Genomic DNA, 18,891 nt, shown 5'->3' on the forward strand with positions numbered 1-18,891 from the left:
AGGATTAGAGGTATCAAGTGAGACCCAGAGCTAGAGATGGGAGAGAAATTTGGGCTGGTTTTTAACACAAACTTTCCCGTTCTCGTACCCTGAAACAACACACAAGACAAAATTCAGCTATCCTTTGAGGCTCATGTTTTTCTGAATTTTGTGATGCTGTTCACCAATTTCTTTAAAAATGTGTACAATCACTGGCAGAGGAACGGGAGTGCAGAGGCAGCGGACCGCCCCAGCACCACTATTCTGGTAGGGTGCCATTGCGCCCCCCCCCCCGGACATGCGCCATGCCCCTGCGTGCGGCGCGCCACACCCTCGTGGGTGGCGTATCACGCCCCCAGGGGGCGCCAGCCATGCCCCCGCCTGCTCTCCACCCCCCGGTAGCAGAGCATGCAGCTTTGCCACTGTGTACAATATGTGTATACCACAGGGAAGTTTAGAGCAAAGTCTGCCTCAAAATGCATATACAGTCGTACCTTGGAAGTTGAACGGAATCTGTTCCAGAAGTCCGTTCGACTTCCAAAACGTTCAAAAACCAAATCGCGACTTCTGATTGGCTGCAGGAAGCTCCTGCAGCCAATCAGAAGCCCGGTCGGATGTTTGTCTTCCAAAAATAGTTCACAAACCGGGACACTCACTTGCAGGTTTCTGCCGTTCAGGAGCCAAAACATTTGAGAACTAAAGTACTGTTTGAAAACCAAAGTACGATTGTGTCAGTGAAAATAACATACAGAAGCTAGGGGAAATGGATGTGCAAGAATGTGCATATTAAAATTCTGATTCAGTTTCAGGAGGCCTTTTCTAAAAGAATCACAAGCTGATGTGCAAATGTGGAAAACCGATCTTAAGATTTGGAAAAATGAGAGAAAGCAAAATGGACATATTTCCCCATCCCTAGGAAGAAGTGAACATTGCCAACACAAGGGCACCCCTCCCCCTTTCCCCCTTCCTGCTTTTTAAACCAAGCAAGCAAGACAAAACCAAACCTTTGCACTCCCATGCTTATGCCTAGTTTGGCCTTGAGACCCAGCAGAGCTTCTCCCAAGAAGGACATAAACATGTCTGGTGGAGAGCAGACAATACTAGGTTAGAGGGACATACAGCCCAAACTGGTGCAAGGCAGTTTCCTGTGTTCCTTCTACAAAAGCATTCCTGAAACGATTTGCTGCTTGGAAGCTGGAGTTCATCTTCACCTTTGGACTTTGATTACTGCTTCCAGTTTCAGTTTGGTGCAAACCAGCTGTAAGGCAGCTTGCGGCTTAGCCTCCAGTAGCTGTGAGGAATTTTTTGCCTCTATTCCAAACCTAGCCTATATTCTTTGTTACCTTCTGGAAATGTAGTCCTCAAACACCGGAGGCAGGGCTGCTTTTAACCTGGTACAGCAAAGGCAAGAGTCTGGTGGCACCTTAAAGGATGGGCAGATTTAAACTATCGTGAACTCAAGTCCACTTCGTCAGATGCATCCGAGAAAGCGAGTTCTAGTCTGTGACATCTTATCCTTTAAGGTGGAACAAGGCTTCCGTGTTTGGGTGTGCATGTGTGTTTCTCAAGCACCCTTTTTAGACAGCGAGCCTGAAGGCAGGGACCATCTTTGGAACTGATTGTTAGAAGTTGTTCTGAGAACCCTCTTTGGCAAATTATGGGGCATAAACGCTGTACGTATTCACAGTTGCTCAGAGAATCGTTCTCCCCACTGTGGGTTTTGAACCCATAACTCTGAAATTAAGGGTCTGCTGCTCTACTGACTGAGCTATCCCATCTATATCTATCATCTACAGTGGTGCCCCGCAAGACGAATGCCTTGCAAGACGGAAAACTCGCTAGACGAAAGAGTTTTCCGTTTTGGAGGTGCTTCGCAAAACGAATCTCCCATGGGCTTGCTTCGCAAGACAACAATCTCTTGCGAGTTCCTGCTGGTTTTTTCCCCTCCCCCCCTTTTTCTAAGCCGCTAAGCCGCTTATCAGCTGATCCAATCAGCAGATAAGCCGCTAAAAGCCGCTAAAAGCCGCTAATAGCGCTAATAGCGCTAATCCGCTAATCCGTCAATGGGCTTGCTTCGCAAGACGAAAAAACCGCTAGACGAAGAGAATCACAGAACGGATTCTTTTCATCTTGCGAGGCACCACTGTATCTATCATCTATCTATCTATCTATCTATCTATCTATCTATCTATCTATCATCTATCTATCTATCTATCAGCTATCATCTCTCTCTATATATACCGGTATATATCCCTATGTTTATAAGGGTACCTACTGAGAAGATCCGAAGAAAAGCAACTGTACCAAAAATAATTATTGTGGAAATAATAGAGTGATGCCAAAATTTGTCCTTGCTCAGGGCACCATATTACCAAAGTCCACCCCTGGGGCAGCGTTTATAACTCTTTCTGGCTCAAACGCCAACATAACTTGACTGGCCTTGGGTGTTACCCACCTTGACTTGGAGGTGCAAAATGACTTGGGCCAACCCTGTCAAAGTCCTTTTATCGAGAGAGATTAGGATGGGCCTTTTTTTGGTAATTGCTCTAAGGCTTTGGAATGGACCTGAAATGCCAGGAGATATTTCTGATTCTTATTCTGAGTCAGGCCATTGACTCATCTGGTGCAGCATTGTCTACAGTGATTGGCAGGCAGCAGCTCGTCAGGAGTTCAGACCAGGATCATTCCTGGCCATATCTGGAGATGCTAGGGGCTGAACCCTGGCGCTTTTGTGGAACTCTGCCACTGAGCTAAACTGTTTCCTCAAGGTGAGAATAATGTGCTATACCTAGTTGCCAGTGTTTAGGGAGCACTTTAAGGGACAAAGAAACATTTAGTGTGAGTACATGAAACATTTTTTTTCATTTTTTTTGGAAGGGGGTAAGGGAAAGCTGGGACGCGGGTGGCACTGTGGTGTAAACCACAGAGCCTAGGGCTTGCCGATCAGGTCGGCGGTTTGAATCCCCGCGACAGGGTGAGCTCCCGTTACTGTGTCCCAGCTCCTGACAACCTAGCAGTTCAAAAGCACATCAAAGTGCAAGTAGATAAATAGAAAGAAGATTCCACCTAAACATTAGGAAGAACTTCCTGACAGTAAGAGCTGTTCGACAGTGGAATTTGCTGCCAAGGAGTGTGGTGGAGTCTCTTTCTTTGGAGGTCTTTAAGCAGAGGCTTGACAACCATATGTCAGGAGTGCTCTGATGGTGTTTCCTGCTTGGCAGGGGGTTGGACTCGATGGCCCTTGTGGTCTCTTCCAACTCTATGATTCTATTATTCTATGGTAAACGGCGTTTCCGTGCACTGCTCTGGTTCGCCAGAAGCGGCTTAGTCATGCTGGCCACATGACCCGGAAGCTGTACACCGGCTCCCTCGGCCAGTAAAGCGAGATGAGTGCCGCAACCCCGGAGTCGGCCACAACTGGACCTAACGGTCAGGGGTCCCTTTACCTTTACCTAAGGGAAAGCTGCGCTGGCTGAAAAAAGTTTTTGGAAGGGTCAATATGGAGACTGAACTTTGCACCGGTGGGTTCAATTGTCTAAATGTAGGTTGTGCATTGTTCCTTTGGGCAGAGACCTTCCTCTTGCTGTACACTGCCACATGATAGTGTTCTATAAATAGATATAATGCTCTATAATATAGATAGTGCTCTAGAAATAGATGATAATTAACAGAGCAATTCTGACCGTACCCTCGCTGCAAGTGAAGCTACAGGGAACCAAGCAGAGGGCCTTCTTGGTAGTGGCACCTACCCTGTGGAACGCCCTCCCATCAGATGTCAAGGAGATGAGTACCGGTAACTATATAATCTTTAGAAGACATCTGAAGGCAGCCTCTATAGGGAAGCCTTTTAATGTGTAATTTTTTAATGTTTTAATATATGTTGGAAGCCACCCAGGGTGGCTGAGGCAACCCTAACAGATTGGAGGGGTACTACTATTACTACTAATATTCTGATAACTCGGTTCAGTGTAACTACAGTAGATTTCACCAGTCAACCCTCTGTTAAAAAAAAAAGGCAGCTGTAAAAATGACACGACAGCAATTTTTTTTGTCAGTTGCCTCCACATATATACATTTGTTTTAATGACACGCACATCCAAACTACCTCTGCAAAACTCTGACCAAGAAACATAAAAATCACATTATTCTTCATCTTGTCATCTGCAGCCACAAGGTCATAAGTCACACGGTCTCCGATATTTCTTGTCAGAACTTCTTGAGTCCTGTGATTATGTAAGAACCCGAGATTGCATCCTCAAGGGTGTGCGGGGAAACTTTGAAAAACAAAGCTCTCAGGGGCTGTGAAGAGTGGCTGCAATCCTCTGCTTCTGAGTAGATGTGCAAAAGATTGCAATGCGTGAAACCAGAAAACTTTTTTTATTTGCAGATCTCTGGCCGTTTTTAAAAACAATAATCCGAATGAGTGGTCTGGGTTGTTGCTTTTTTTTAAGGTGCATGCTGATGCAGAGTGTATGGCCGCTGTGTAATCTGCTACTGATAGTTGTGCAAGAAGGAGGTGCATTTCATACCCCATCCTTTCTGTGGTCTGCCTTTCATTTCCCCACCCCCTTCTGATTTCCTGATTTCAGCTGCACAGGTTTGCCTTTGAGAGCAGCAGTTCACTCACAGGCACACAAGAAGTCAGCACAGGCTCACCAGGTGGGACCCTGGTGTGGCAGATAAGGGGGCTTTTAACCCTTTGCCCCTCAATGTGGTCCTGATCAATGTGGCCACACGCATCTGCAACACCTTTCATTTGCATTGCATGAAAGAGGTCTGGTTTGTTTCAAGGGTTAAAATCCATCCTTTCACATCCCCACCTGGATCAAGCCCCCTGCATGCTGGCAGTTTTTTTGCAGGCATTCCCCCTGCCCCGTTCAAGAGTATGCAGTTAAGGCCAAGTGTGTAAAAGAGGTGCACGTTTTTGACAGGGACCGTGCAGAGGAGGAATGGTGGGGCCTAGTTAAGGGTTTTCAATAACTGGTTTCTCAGGATGCTTCAATAGGTCTTGGGCTGCTGCTCAGCGACAGAACACCTGCCCTGCCTGGGTTAGCGCCATCGGCAATGGCGGAGTTCCTCTGACCGAGAGGAACCCGCTCCGCGAAAATCGGGTCTTGCCGCCGCGGCGAAGGCAGAGACCCCTCAAAAATCCCAGGCGGAGGAAGCCTGGGAATGTGGGATTCGGCTGACACCAAGAGCGCCTCCCCTACTCGCAGGGAAACCCTTTTTCGGGGATCCGAAGCGAAGTGGGGTGAGTGGCGCAGTGTTTTGAATCGACCGCTACTTTTATGGAGTGAAGCCGCACAGCCGTTGCCAGAGAGCACTGACTTTTTCCTGTGGACAATTGGACTCTAAACAAGTACCCGTGAGTAGAACGGAAAATTGGACTACGAAACATTTTAATTTGGCACCGAAGCAGGAAGGTTCTAAACAGGAAGTCCGCCTTCCGCTTTTGTAAATAGATTGAAGCAATAATTTTGCAAGCTAAAGTCTGGAAAGTCGTATATAAAGGACTAAATTTCCTTCAGTTGGAAGCAGGAGAAGGGGGGGGGGTGATCTTAGATTGTTTAAGCCTGCAGGAGAGAGAGTAAAGAAAGATAAATTTCCGCCGTCTCAAACCTGGGAACAGGGTGTCAGAGACATAAATTTTTTGGGGAAGTTCATTGACTGTGAATGGAACGTCTTTTGACAGATAGTTAAAAAAGAGAAACATATTGATCCCAATGTTGCCTTTTGCATCCAAAAGAAACAAAATATTGGAAAAATGAAAGTAATTTTCTTTTGTTGGACCTGCTTTCAAAAGATGGATACAAATTGAAATTGTCTCCTCTAGAGGGAGCTTGTTAAACTGTTGCTGGAGTCGATCTGGGGAATTTCACAGCTGTGGAGATTAAGGATCGTGAGACCAGACTCTGACCTTGGATAAGAATGTGTTTAGAAGAAGTTTTGGTGCTTGCTCTTTGCAAGACAAGCGCTTTGTTGGAGCAGCTGCATGAGAAGATGGATTTGATGACTGTTGCAGTCAATAATTTTGGACAAACAGTGAATACTCACATAGAAACCATTCAGGAACCAACCCAGGAATCTGTTTTGACAGGGCAAGTGCAAGTGCAGAAGATAATGGAGGAGGTTGTTGTTGAACCTCAAGTAACACAAATGGAGAGACCTGAGGCCCTGCAGGAGCATAAGCTACTGTTTTTGAAGACTGAACCTGGAGAAAGTCAGATTTGGAGAGAGGGAGTGTTGTTTGGCTTGGAGATGGGAAGTTGATTGGATCCCCCTAGGCAGGGACGTTTTGGCTTTTGGGATTTGGTTTTGGGCCAGGGGGGGTCTGGAGTTGTGGGGGCTCTTAACTTTGGAGGGACTTTGAAACATGCTTTTAAATACTTTCTGGATTACAGTGCTGACTGTGGAGAATGGGCTGACCTGTCGAGGGGGGACGGAGATATTGTTGGATTGGAGTCTCCCCGAGACCTACTCCTCAATGAGAAAGGAAAGAAATTAAGAAAAAGATCAACAAAAGACAAAGTAAAGTGCAGGTATAAACAAGAAGAAGATCTGCAGAAGGGACATAGAAAAGACTTAAGAGCCTCGGACACAAGATCACCAGGTTGATGGACTAGATGGAATGGATAGAAAGGACTGACATAACCCGAGACCAGGAAGAAGAGACGTTGGATGAAGATTGGAAGAAAGTTTTTAAAAATTTATTTTGAGAAATAGTGTAAAATTAATGAGTGTTAGGAAAAATTTTGGAATGAAACTATTTGGCTTTAGTAGAAATGATATAAGGAGTTATGTACAAATAAGTATTAAGTTTTAAGTTTTAAGGCTTTTTATGGTAAGATAATGTTAAAATAAATTAAGGTAAATTTAATGACAGAATATAGTGAAAGATGGAAAGGATTTGCTGAGTTAACTAATAGGTTAGACACCATTATACAACAAAAATTGAGAAAGATGGAAAAAATTTGCTGAAACAATTAAACTAGAATACAAAAAGGGAGGTGTGAGGAGGTCGATGAAACAAGTAAATGAAAGATAATGATATGGAATATTGGATGTGTGTTTTAATGTTATTGTTCTTTTTTGCTGTATTGTTGTATTGTTTTTTATGTTTTTTCTTTTTATATATTGTAATGTATGTCCTGTTAAATTTTTTGTTGTTTTCTTTTCTTCTTTTTTCTGTAATTTTTAAAATTCTAATAAATATCATTTTAAAAAAAACAGAACACCTGCCCTGCCTGCAGAAGGTCCCAGGTTCAATCCCTGGAATCTGCAGGTGGGGCTAGAAATGCCTCCTGCCTGGAAACCTGGTCAGCCAGTCCAGATCAGTGGTTTTCTCCTGGTGTGGCAGGAGAGGACTGCAAGTGTAGCAGGAAGACTCAATGTTAAAGAAACATTTAAACATTTCATTATACAGTGGTACCTCAGGTTACATACGCTTCAGGTTACAGACTCCGCTAACCCAGAAATCGTACCTCGGATTAAGAACTTTGCTTCAGGATGAGAACAGAAATCACGCGGCGGCCACAAGAGGCCCCATTAGCTAAATTGGTACCTCAGGTTAAGAACAGTTTCAGGTTAAGAACGGACCTCCAGAATGAATTAAGTACTTAACCTGAGGTACCACTGTAGTATTGTATTGTATAATATAGTATAGTATCAATACTAGTATAGCATCTATAGTATAGAGCCAGTGTGGTATAGTGGTTAAGAGCCATGGACTCGTAATCTGGTGAGTCGGGTTCACGTCTCCGCTCCTCCACCTGCAGCTGCTGGGTGACCTTGGGCCAGTCACACTTCTCTGAAGTCTCTCAGCCCCACTCACCTCACAGAGTGCTTGTTGTGGGGGAGGAAGGGAAAGGAGAATGTTAGCCGCTTTGAGACTCCTTCAGGTAGTGATAAAGCGGGATATCAAATCCAAACTCTTCTTCTTAAAAATTGGATATACAACCAGAAACACATCTCCATGCTTCTGTTCAAGACCACTGGCTATTCTACAGTTCTCCGTGACATATTGTTGTGAAGAGGGACTTTCAACTCTGACAAAGAGGAAAGATCAGAAAAGAGAAAGGTTTCTTTGTTTTGGTGAGATGAGAGCCCAATGTAAATTAGATTACTCGGCAAAAGCAAACTCACACTTCTCACTGAGTTTGTACACATACGTATACGTCGAGTACATATGTCAGAGGCTTGTTTAGAATTATATTTTGGGAATAATTCATGTTCTTATGCAGCCGTTTCTGGATGTTCCATGATCATATTGTAAAGCAGTTGTGCTGTATGTTATAAATCACGCACTGTTAAGCGTTACTTCTTTTTGTTTTCTAACCTATTTCTTACCATAAAAAAATCTGGTGCGGCACAAGCAAATTTTGATTCTGAAGGTGTGGCCCAGAGGAAAAAGTTTGAGAACTACTGGTACAGACGATTCTGAGCAAGATGGGCAAATTAGTCAAACTCGCCACAAGTCTACCACTCAGTGGATTTGTAACTGGCTGACTGACCGAACCCAAAGGGTGCTCATCAATGGTTCCTCTTCATCCTGGAGAAGAGTGACTAGTGGGGTGCCACAGGGTTCTGTCTTGGGCCCGGTCTTATTCAACATCTTTATCAACGACTTGGATGATGGACTCAAGGGCATCCTGATCAAATTTGCAGATGACACCAAACTGGGAGGGGGGTGGCTAACACCCCAGAGGACAGGATCACACTTCAAAACGACCTTGACAGATTAGAGAACTGGGCCAAAACAAACAAGATGAATTTTAACAGGGAGAAATGTAAAGTATTGCACTTGGGCAAAAAAAATGAGAGGCACAAATACAAGATGGGTGACAGCTGGCTTGAGAGCAGTACATGTGAAAAGGATCTAGGAGTCTTGGTTGACCACAAACTTGACATGAGCCAACAGTGTGACGCGGCAGCTAAAAAAGCCAATGCAATTCTGGGCTGCATCAATAGGAGTATAGCATCTAGATCAAGGGAAGTAATAGTGCCACTGTATTCTGCTCTGGTCAGACCTCACCTGGAGTACTGTGTCCAGTTCTGGGCACCGCAATTCAAGAAGGACACTGACAAACTGGAACGTGTCCAGAGGAGGGCAACCAAAATGGTCAAAGGCCTGGAAACGATGCCTTATGAGGAACGGCTAAGGGAGCTGGGCATGTTTAGCCTGGAGAAGAGGAGGTTAAGGGGTGATATGATAGCCATGTTCAAATATATAAAAGGATGTCACATAGAGGAGGGAGAAAGGTTGTTTTCTGCTGCTCCAGAGAAGCAGACACTGAGCAATGGATCCAAACTACAAGAAAGAAGATTCCACCTAAACATTAGGAAGAACTTCCTGACAGTAAGAGCTATTCGAAAGTGGAATTTGCTGCCAAGGAGTGTGGTGGAGTCTCCTTCTTTGGAGGTCTTTAAGCAGAGACTTGACAACCATATGTCAGGAGTGCTCTGATGGTGTTTCCTGCTTGGCAGGGGGTTGGACTCGATGGCCCTTGTGGGCTCTTCCAACTCTATGATTCTATGATTCTAAGTCAATTTGCTATGTTGCCATGAGCAAGGATATTCTCATATATACTCCCCTTTGAGCTCAGATATCCCTCCTTTTGTAACTAGCCACAAGAATCCTGGGCACTCGTACTTTTTCAGATAGCAGTAAACAAATAGGGCTAAATTCAAGCCTGCCTACTCCAGTAAAAACAGGTTAGGAATTGCAGCCCAGAACACAACATGTTTTCTCGCACACTGTTGTCAAGGAGAGAGAACAGACCACATTTTAGTAATATTTGCATTGTTTCAACATGGGTCTCTTCCCAGTTGGCGGCGACTGCCACTATTTTAGCACTTGCTACAGCGTGTGACAATTTATTGCTGCTTCTCATGTAACAACGGGGTACAGCTATATTTGCTGCTGGGGAGAGAGTGTTACTTTTGGGGGTCAGTTTGATAAAAGAACGTCCTGCAGATGTAGGTCTGAGTGGACACAAAGGGGATTAAAATGGGGAAAGGAGTGCAAAAATAAAATAAAAAATAAAAGACTTCTGCCATATGACCTGATTTGCCTGGACATTTTAGCGATTTCCGACTGCCGTATTCTGGCTATGTCCAGGAAATTCAGGGACTGGACTGAGGAGGAATGGTGGAAGCCCCCGCCCCCACTTTTCCGAACCTTTCCTAGGGCAGGAGGACAGTATTGATTTACAACAGTGGTTTGCAGAAGGGCATAGTCCAGAGAGGGAAAGCTGGGAAATACTGGGTGACGAATAGCTAGAAGACGAAATGTCAAAAGAGAAACAGCTGGCAGATTCAGTGTCCTTGGACAGCACTTCTGACACACACCCCTTTTGTCTAAGACAGTAACAAGCTCAGATTACCCGACGTAGGAGTGATGTAAATTAATGGGGACAGAGGGGGTAAACCTTTACTGGGAGCAACGCCATTTTTTAAAGAGAGATGTGCATTCCTTTGTCTCTGGGCTGTGATTATTAAAGAACTTATCTGGCAACAACACTTCTTTTGTTTGATCTGCTTATTTACTGCCACCGGGAGAGGGATCCGATTCCCCAAAGCCTGACAGGGTCTGTACACTAGAGGAAGAGTGGTGACGTTCAGAGCTGGGGGGCAAATGCCAGGTCTTTCTGTCTAGCCTTTGGACCACTCACCAAGCCACACTCCTCACTCGCATTGCTTCACCCTCCAAGCGCTTTTGCCTGGCTGGACTGTGTGCTTGAACTCTGGTAGAGGGGCAAATCCACGCCAGACATTGAAAAGACAACTGATGCCCATTGAAAGCATGTGACTTTCCCCAAAGAATCATGGGAGCTGTCATTTCCTCCTAACAGAGATGCAAGCACCAGTTCCCAGGGTTCTTTGGGGGAAGCCATGGGCTTTGACTACGCATTTGGGTGTGCTTCAAACGTCTGGTGTGGCTCTGCTCAAGCACTTCTGGCTTGTGAGTATGGAGAATAGAGCGGGTTGCGGAAGCTAGCCTACTACACAAAGTTAACATTTCCATCCATTGCTCCACCCACTTTGACTCCAGGCCCCGCCCACTACTGTGGCCCTCAGGTGGTTGCTCAGAAAGGAATGCGGCCCTCAGGATGAAAAAGGGTTTCCCAACCCTGCACCAGAGTGCAGTGACACAGTGAAGTATTTTTAGACCCTGAGTTTAGAGGGCCATGTATATTACCTCTGTTGTGAAGCACACGGTTAATATTTCTCTGCTTCCTTGACTTTGCCATTTCATTATTGTTTTTTACAACTGTTCCTACATTCCTGCTACACTAGAGCAAAACAAACAAACAAAAACCTGTTTGCTAAGCCTGATTTTTTAAGAAAGAAGAAAAACCACCCCGAGCTTCTGCTGGCTTAGAAGGGAACGAGTTGCCTCAGGCGCTGTGTGAACACAGGTCTCTGTGGGCCTCAGGAGTCGTACAGTGAGGCAACCTTAGACCCTGGACTTAACAGCCTGAAGGGGCACCTACAATGTGTGTTACTTCACTTACTTCAGATTGCAGCAAGTCAGCCCAGATGCGTTTAGGGGCTGCCTTGCTCATTCTGCTGAGTTGAGCCCCAGACTTCTGCTCCAAAGTCCTAACTGGAAATGGAAAATGGTGAGCTGACTGTGCTATGAAACATGGTGCCAATCTGAGGTAGGAGGACTCAGTCTGGAAGCACTAGGAAGCTCTGCCAGCTCATTGCTTTCCCTCCACAGAATATAACCATCAAGCACCATTATTTTGCCCTTAAAAGCCTCATGGTGTTTCGAACTCCTATACCTAAAAAACCACCTTTCTGCAAATGAACCTTCCCAGATCCTGAGATCATCTTCTGAGGCCCTTTTCTGTCTGCCATGCCTGAGGAAAGTCTGGAGGGCTGCAATGAAAGAGCAGGGTCTTTTCTGCAGCAGCTCCCCATTTAGGGGATGCTGTCCCCAAGAAGATCCAACCTTGTCATCCTTTTTGCTGCCAGACAAAGACGTTTTTGTTCTGCCCTGCCAGGTATTTCGGCAGCACTAGCAGTATGTTATAGTAACATTACATTTGTTTCAAATAATACTAATATGATTTTATTGTTGTAATGTTTTCCCCTGGTTGTATTGTGCAGGGGCTCTCAGTCAACACACATCTGTGGCTCCTTGTGACAGTGGCCACACCTTGGGAATGGCTTCAATTGCCTGGCTAAACCAGGTGAGAGTAGCCAATGGGTCTTCAAACCCTCGGTGAGTTAGGGACTTCCTCTGCAATGGGAGACAGGCTCTGGCAGATTGAGCAGACAAGACCAATAGTGAGTCCAATGGTCAATAAGACGTTTTCTGTACGTGGTGCAGAGGGAAGAGAGGGAAAGATGGGGCTTACCTGTTGCAAAATATATTTCTGTTTTGTGCAAGCACAGCAACAGGGCATAGAGAGACACAGCATTTGATTCTGAGACTTGAGGCCCTTTGAAAATACATTTCAGCATCATAAAGCATAAGAATGGTATACCTGTGTACCTTCCAAAGGTGGCCTTGCCACATACCAACCTGGGAAGGTAGCCCATCCAGGAGAAGGACAACTCTGATCCTAAACCTCCGCTGCCTTGTGGGACATCTTCAGGAGAAGAAAAGCCTAAGGAGTAAACACTAAAATCTGGAGTGGAGTTCCTAAGGCAATTGGGTGATGCCTTGTACGCTTCCTTCCAGCAACTCCTGCAGCCAAACTGGTGCCAAACGTATTGCTCTCCTTTCAGCAAGGCAGAGATTTGGGGGGATGACTTGTTGTCTTAGCAGCCCAGGACCTCCATACACACTGCCCAGGCTTGTGCCCCAGGAAGGTCACTTTGTTGCTGCTCACACAGCAGTTTGGCTTCACCCCTGGAGGTGCGCTCCATTGTCTATCGAGATGCCAACAACAACAAGGGGCTTTTTCCCATGGGAAGCAAGGTACAAATTTAATAAACCTAGCCTTTGTCAAGTTAGACTCCCAACACTTTATAAGCCACAGGAATGAGACACTCTCATGTGATGCCTAACGCCTTGTCTCTTTCATTTCCTTTGTCATCTTATCTGTTTACTCGCCACCTGCAAATGTTGCACTCTCCAAGGCCAGACCAAACCAGCTGAAACATGTTCCAGAGGCAAAACTTGGCCCTCTGTCCTGTTCAAGGGATGCTCCTGCTGCTTACAGGAATAGGCTAGAAATCTGGGAGTTTTCTGGGTCAATATCTGCCATACTTATGTGCTGATACCATATGGATTTTTGAGTCTAACTTGGGCGTGTCATGGTACCAGGCCAGGACTTTGGGGTTAAAGTCCAGAGCCACACTCAGGGGAATGAGCCAAACATGGCAGGGCTGGTGTACCACATTTTGAGGGGAAATAAGAATAGAATCCTAGAATTGCAGAGTTGGAAGGGACCCCCTTCAATGTAGTGTATTTGAAAGTGGGACCCTTCTGCTAAAACCATTGTCCAGAGTCTGAAATCAATTCGCTGCAGCGCTATTGCATTTGACAGAGTACAAGTGATCTTGCTGTCTAAAGTTTGGAAAGGAAGGGGCATGAAAGCCCTCAAATGCCGAGAAAGACCCTCTTGGGCTCAGCATATAGGCAGCTAGGTCTGGCCTGTCTGGATTTTAACTGTGAGCCTTTCATTTAGCCTGTCTGAAATCTTTTACTTGCCTGATTTGCAAAGTCAAGTGTTTATCCTGGAATCAGATATAGAAAAGCCCAGATCTGTGAAGAACCTAAAGTTCAGTTAATCTAGGGAATGAGTGACCTGGCTCTTTGATCTTGCCATGTTCTTCTATCATCTGCTGGCTAAATTTGGAGGCCCTAACACACACAGAGCCTGGTTAATATTTGCAGATTACCTTTGTTTAGATTCTATTACTATGCAATTGTTGCCTTGCAGGCATGTTTGACTCTCTACGGACAGAAAAGCAGAGTATACAACCGGTAAACGTCTGATCCGACTGTCTCTATTTAACAGGGAGAGTCCAGATTTTCGCTGCACTGGCAAATCAATGAAACTTTTATTTTTATCACTTACATAATTATGAAGCTGATGTCCATTGCGTTGCCATTACATTATTCCACCCTGTTCGTTTCAATGCAAAAGAAACACAATGGCGACAATTGTGTATCGTTTGTGGACTGAAAACAGCAGCTACGGATATTATTGGCTGGATTTATTTTCATTCTGTTCAGGGAACAAGTAAGTGACCATAACCAATTTCTGCTCCCATTTCTGTTTTCATTGGAGTTCTCTAACTTATGAGTTTATTCATGTTTCAGTTTTTAAAAACTTGTTTTACAAACTTTTATATTAATTGACAATGCCAACATGTATTTTATGTTGTTCTTTTGTAAGATGCTTAGAGGTTTTATTTACAGTGAAGCAGAATATAGACTTTGTCAAAAACAAACAAATAAGTTAATAAACAACAGGTCGCCAGTGCTAATAACCTTTCCTCAAAGGCCCAGATAAGCACAAATGTCTGTTTGTGGAATAATGTCAATGGAGGAGGCAATAAGAACTTTACAGGAAAGGAATTCCATAATCGGGGCACTACCACCAAAAAGGCCCTGTCTTAAATTGCTGCCAAATGGGCCCTACGTATTTTAGGAACCATTTTTATTCTGTGGGTGGAACATGCTTTGCAAAAGGGGTGAATTATGCATGGTCCTCCTGAAACCTCCTACAGCTACGACAGAGAAACCCAGAGATCTTTGGCACCCTAACCAGAAGTAAGATGGCACTTGGTACGGCAGGGAGTGTTTGTGTGTTTGTGTGAAGTTTTGCATGTCAATAAATGGACACAGACACCAGACGCTCAACAGGGAGAGGAAAGGGGAAGCACTTAGACACACAAATAACAGAGCTATGTGTTGGACATAGAGCAGCAAGCTGCAAGCTGGTGTTTTAACACTCGTTTCTTTCCAACCAAACAGGACTAGCAGGTGCCTGCTGTAGCCTTCAGCTACTTGAAGAGCAATGCCTTGCCAAAGGCACTGAAATTTCAACTAAAAATGTGGAAATCCCAAGATGGAGAACAAGGGGGGAGACACACCTTGATTAGCAAAACCATGGGTGGTTAGCAAATTCCACCGCTCAGGAAACTGTCATGCTGGTAAAGGCCAGTGAATAGGGAGCCATTCTTTCCAGACTGGTCGGGGGGGGGGGAGATGTTCCCCTTCTTTCCCACACCCGCCTCACCCACATTCATAAATCATGGTCCTTTATTACTGAAGGCTCTCCTATGCTGCACTGTAGTCTGATGAAAGGGGGAGCTCCTAAGATTTTTGCATCTTTTTAATACGCTGTAAGCTGCCCTGGGTGGCGAATTTAGGTTAGGAAGCTCTACTAAGATAAATTTTAAAATTTATAAAACACACACACACACACACATAGTAAGAATGATGGTGGAAGGGTGTAGGATAGAATTGATCAAAAAAAATCAACAGGCACCACTCAATGTTTTGCACAGGTGCAATTGCCTTTCCAGGCATTCAAAATAGAGACTTAGTGTGCAGCTCTGTTGACAGATGCTCCCAGGTATGTGTATATCAGACAGCAGTCTCTGTCGTATTTGTCTTTTAGTGAAAGAGCAAGGAACAGGTACCTTTTCAAGATGCCCGAGACTCTTTCTTTTCCTAGCAATGGGACAATAAGATGGTAGTATGAGGAGCTGGAAGAGATGTGAAGCTGGGGTTAAGGGAGATAACTGAAGAATAAGTAATAAAGTAATAAATAAGACTGGGAAGGACGGTGGAGAGTCATAAGCAAGGGGGAGATGGAAAACTAGTTCCCCTCAGGATATCACAAAGCCTGCTTACTGATATTTTCCACTTTCATTTGCTACTACTGCTAGTAAATTATTTACTACATATTTACTACTACAAGTACTACTGGTTATTAACTAACTACTGCCGGAGATGGAGCCATGTTGGTTTGTGACAGCAGAACCAATGGAGGCACGGACTAATTTGCAGCGCGATCCTAACCATGCCTACTCAGAAGTCCAGCTGAATTCAATGGGGCTTCCCCCTGGGTAGGTGGGATTAGTAGGATTGCAGCCTAACATAATTATTACACCATAATCTTTCATTGGCTATAATGCACTTCAACAGATGCAACCAATAAATGAATAGCAGCCCTATTACAGCCAATGACTAACCCCCTTCATCTGAAGATCCCAAGGCGGTTCACAGCTTAAGTATTATTATGTAATATTATAGATTTTGGAGGCACAGCTCAGTGTTAGAGCTGCAATGCATGCAGAAGGTTGCAGGTTCAATCCCAGGCATATCTCGGTAGGGCTGGAAGAGACCCCAGGCTTTAATCCTGGGGAGCTTCTGCCAATCTGTGTAGGCATTACTGAGCTGGATAGAGCAGTGGTCTGACTCAGTGCTTCCAATGCTCCTCCCTAGACCCTGCAGCAACTATGATGGAATCATGGAGAGTAGGCAGTGAGTGACCTTTAGCCCTGCCAGCTGTTTCACGTCCCTGCTAGATGTCTGCTGTTCCAGCAGGTGACCAGGAGGAGGAGCTGTGCTATGTTGCCAGGTTTGTCCACACCCTCGATTGCTGCAGGGCAAAGGGCCAAGCAGTCCTCACTCCTGCTCTTGGCAATGACGAATGGCAGCACAAGGAAACAAAGTGCAAGTGGCCATCAACACAGCTTCCCTGGCTTCATGGAATGCTGAACGCTATTTGCACAAAGGCCGTCCAACCAAAATTATTTGGCTGGTCAATCAGTCAGGATGCCATTCGTTAGGGACTCTCGGCTATTTTTGTACATTGTGCATTGTTTCCATGCATGTGCATGCATGGCCTGCCAGTTTGCTGCATGCAGCAAGCTTTTTTCACAGTCCCCAGCGTTGCTCGGAGAGGCACCCTTCAGAGTTCTGTCGCTGCACATTGCACGATGCGCAGGCTGGCTCTCAACTCCAGCCTGCCATTTGCAGGGCAGGCATTACCAGTATGTTACCCTGCCCTTCTTCAAGGAGCTGAGGACAGCATGCAAGGCCACCTCCTTTTATCTTCAAGATCACTCTGTAACTTGAAGAAGCAGTCCCCGAGTTTGCTTTTCCTTCCCCATCCCTTAGACTGCAAGCCTTGTTGTTGTTGCTGTTGTTGATTTAAACTGATCAGTAAGCGGGGAACCTTTTTGGCTGCAGAGTGGAGTAGAAAGGATTTAAGTAAATAAATACTAAACCTTGCGAGGTAGCTTCGTTCCAGAAAAAGTGACTGGACCAAGGTCACCCGGTGAGTTTTGTGCCGGAGGTGGAATGTTATCTGCTTATTAAAGCATGCATCTGAAAGCCTGTGAGGCACCTAGCGACGACTTAAAAGCACAGCCAATGGAGGAAAATACTAACTTTATTTATCTTATACCACCCTTCAATCATAGTCTCATGGCACTTTATAAAAAACAACACACACACAATTAAAGTGTACGAGGGCCTTCTCTGTGGCTGCACTACATTGTGGAGACCTCCCAGGCTCTGGTTTTCCAGAGCAGATAACCTCTTATCAGGAGGTCCAGTCTGTACAATGTAGGAATTGGGCCTTTAGTGTTGCGGCACCTGCCCCTTGGAATTTCACCCCAGTTGTCTTTTCGGTGCCCTTCCTCTTTCAACAAACCTTTTCAGCCGATATATTTCCTGGCCTGCATCTGTGCTGGGATTGTTTTATACTTACTTATTTTTTGCTTCCCTGGGCTCTGTTTGAAGGGCAGGATATAAATTTGCTGGAGCCACACCAAAATTTTAATTGACAAGAAACACCAATAGGTGAAAAAACAACAACTCCTAGCTGTGCTTGATTTATAACACAGAACACAACTACTTTATAATATGATCACGGGACATCTAGAAAGTATAAAACAATGCACCTACAGAAGAACATGAGTCATTCCCAAAATATAATATTGTCTTTGAATCTTCTTGCCACACTTGCCACCCTTATCTGCAAGGCCAGTGTGGCATGCCACGCCCTTTGAGAACCACTGTCCTAGTCTAGGGTCAATCCACAATGGCACTGGCTCTGAATGGAGAACCACTATTCACAGGGTGTGTTCAAAATTGGTACCACCAAACAGCTGTTGATGCTCCAGGGCCTCAGGGGGGCCTATAGCCACTGTCTCTTGACCAGCCACCACTGAGGTTGGGCAGCCATCCCTCCAGCAGAGGAGGCTTCTCCCACTCTCAGTAGGTTTGGGTCTGCTGGGCTCTTGTTCATTAAGATCCTTGCTGCACCAGGCCAATAACCCATCTAGCCCAGCATCCTGTTTTGCCAGTAGTCAACCTGCTGTCCATGGGAAGCCTGTGAGCAGGACCTCAGCATGGTCGCACTTGTAATTCCCAGCACAAGCAGAAGAAGAAGAGTTTGGATTTGATATCCCGCTTTATCTCTACCCGAAGGAGTCTCAAAGCGGCTAACATTCTCCTTTCCCTTCCTCCCCCACAACAAACACTCTGTGAGGTGAGTGGGGCTGAGAGACTTCAGAGAATTGTGACTGGCCCAAGGTCACCCAGCAGCTGCATGTGGAGGAGCGGAGAGGCGAACCCGGTTCCCCAGATTACAAGTCCACCGCTCTTAGCCACTACACCACACTGGTTCCCGCTCACTGACATCCAGTCTGGGACCTTGGGGTGAAGGGCGAGTAGTAAATAAAACAAATTATTAAACAAATTATTAAATAATAAAAAAGGTCAGGGGTGCCAACTTGAATAAAATATTGGGGGGCTGGGGAAGACCAGGCAAGCCTCACCCTTTATAAGTGATCACATGATGTGGTGCACGTACATCATTTGAATGTCAAAACCCATTCAATTTGAATGGCAATGCCCATCAATTGGAGGGAGCCCTGGCCCCCTCAAATATTTCAGAGGGGTCTGAAGGGACCTTGGCTCCCTTGGCA

Source organism: Podarcis liolepis, assembly GCF_965112155.1.
Source record: "Podarcis liolepis genome assembly, chromosome: 3".
In the NCBI taxonomy this organism is placed as follows: domain Eukaryota; kingdom Metazoa; phylum Chordata; class Lepidosauria; order Squamata; family Lacertidae; genus Podarcis; species Podarcis liolepis.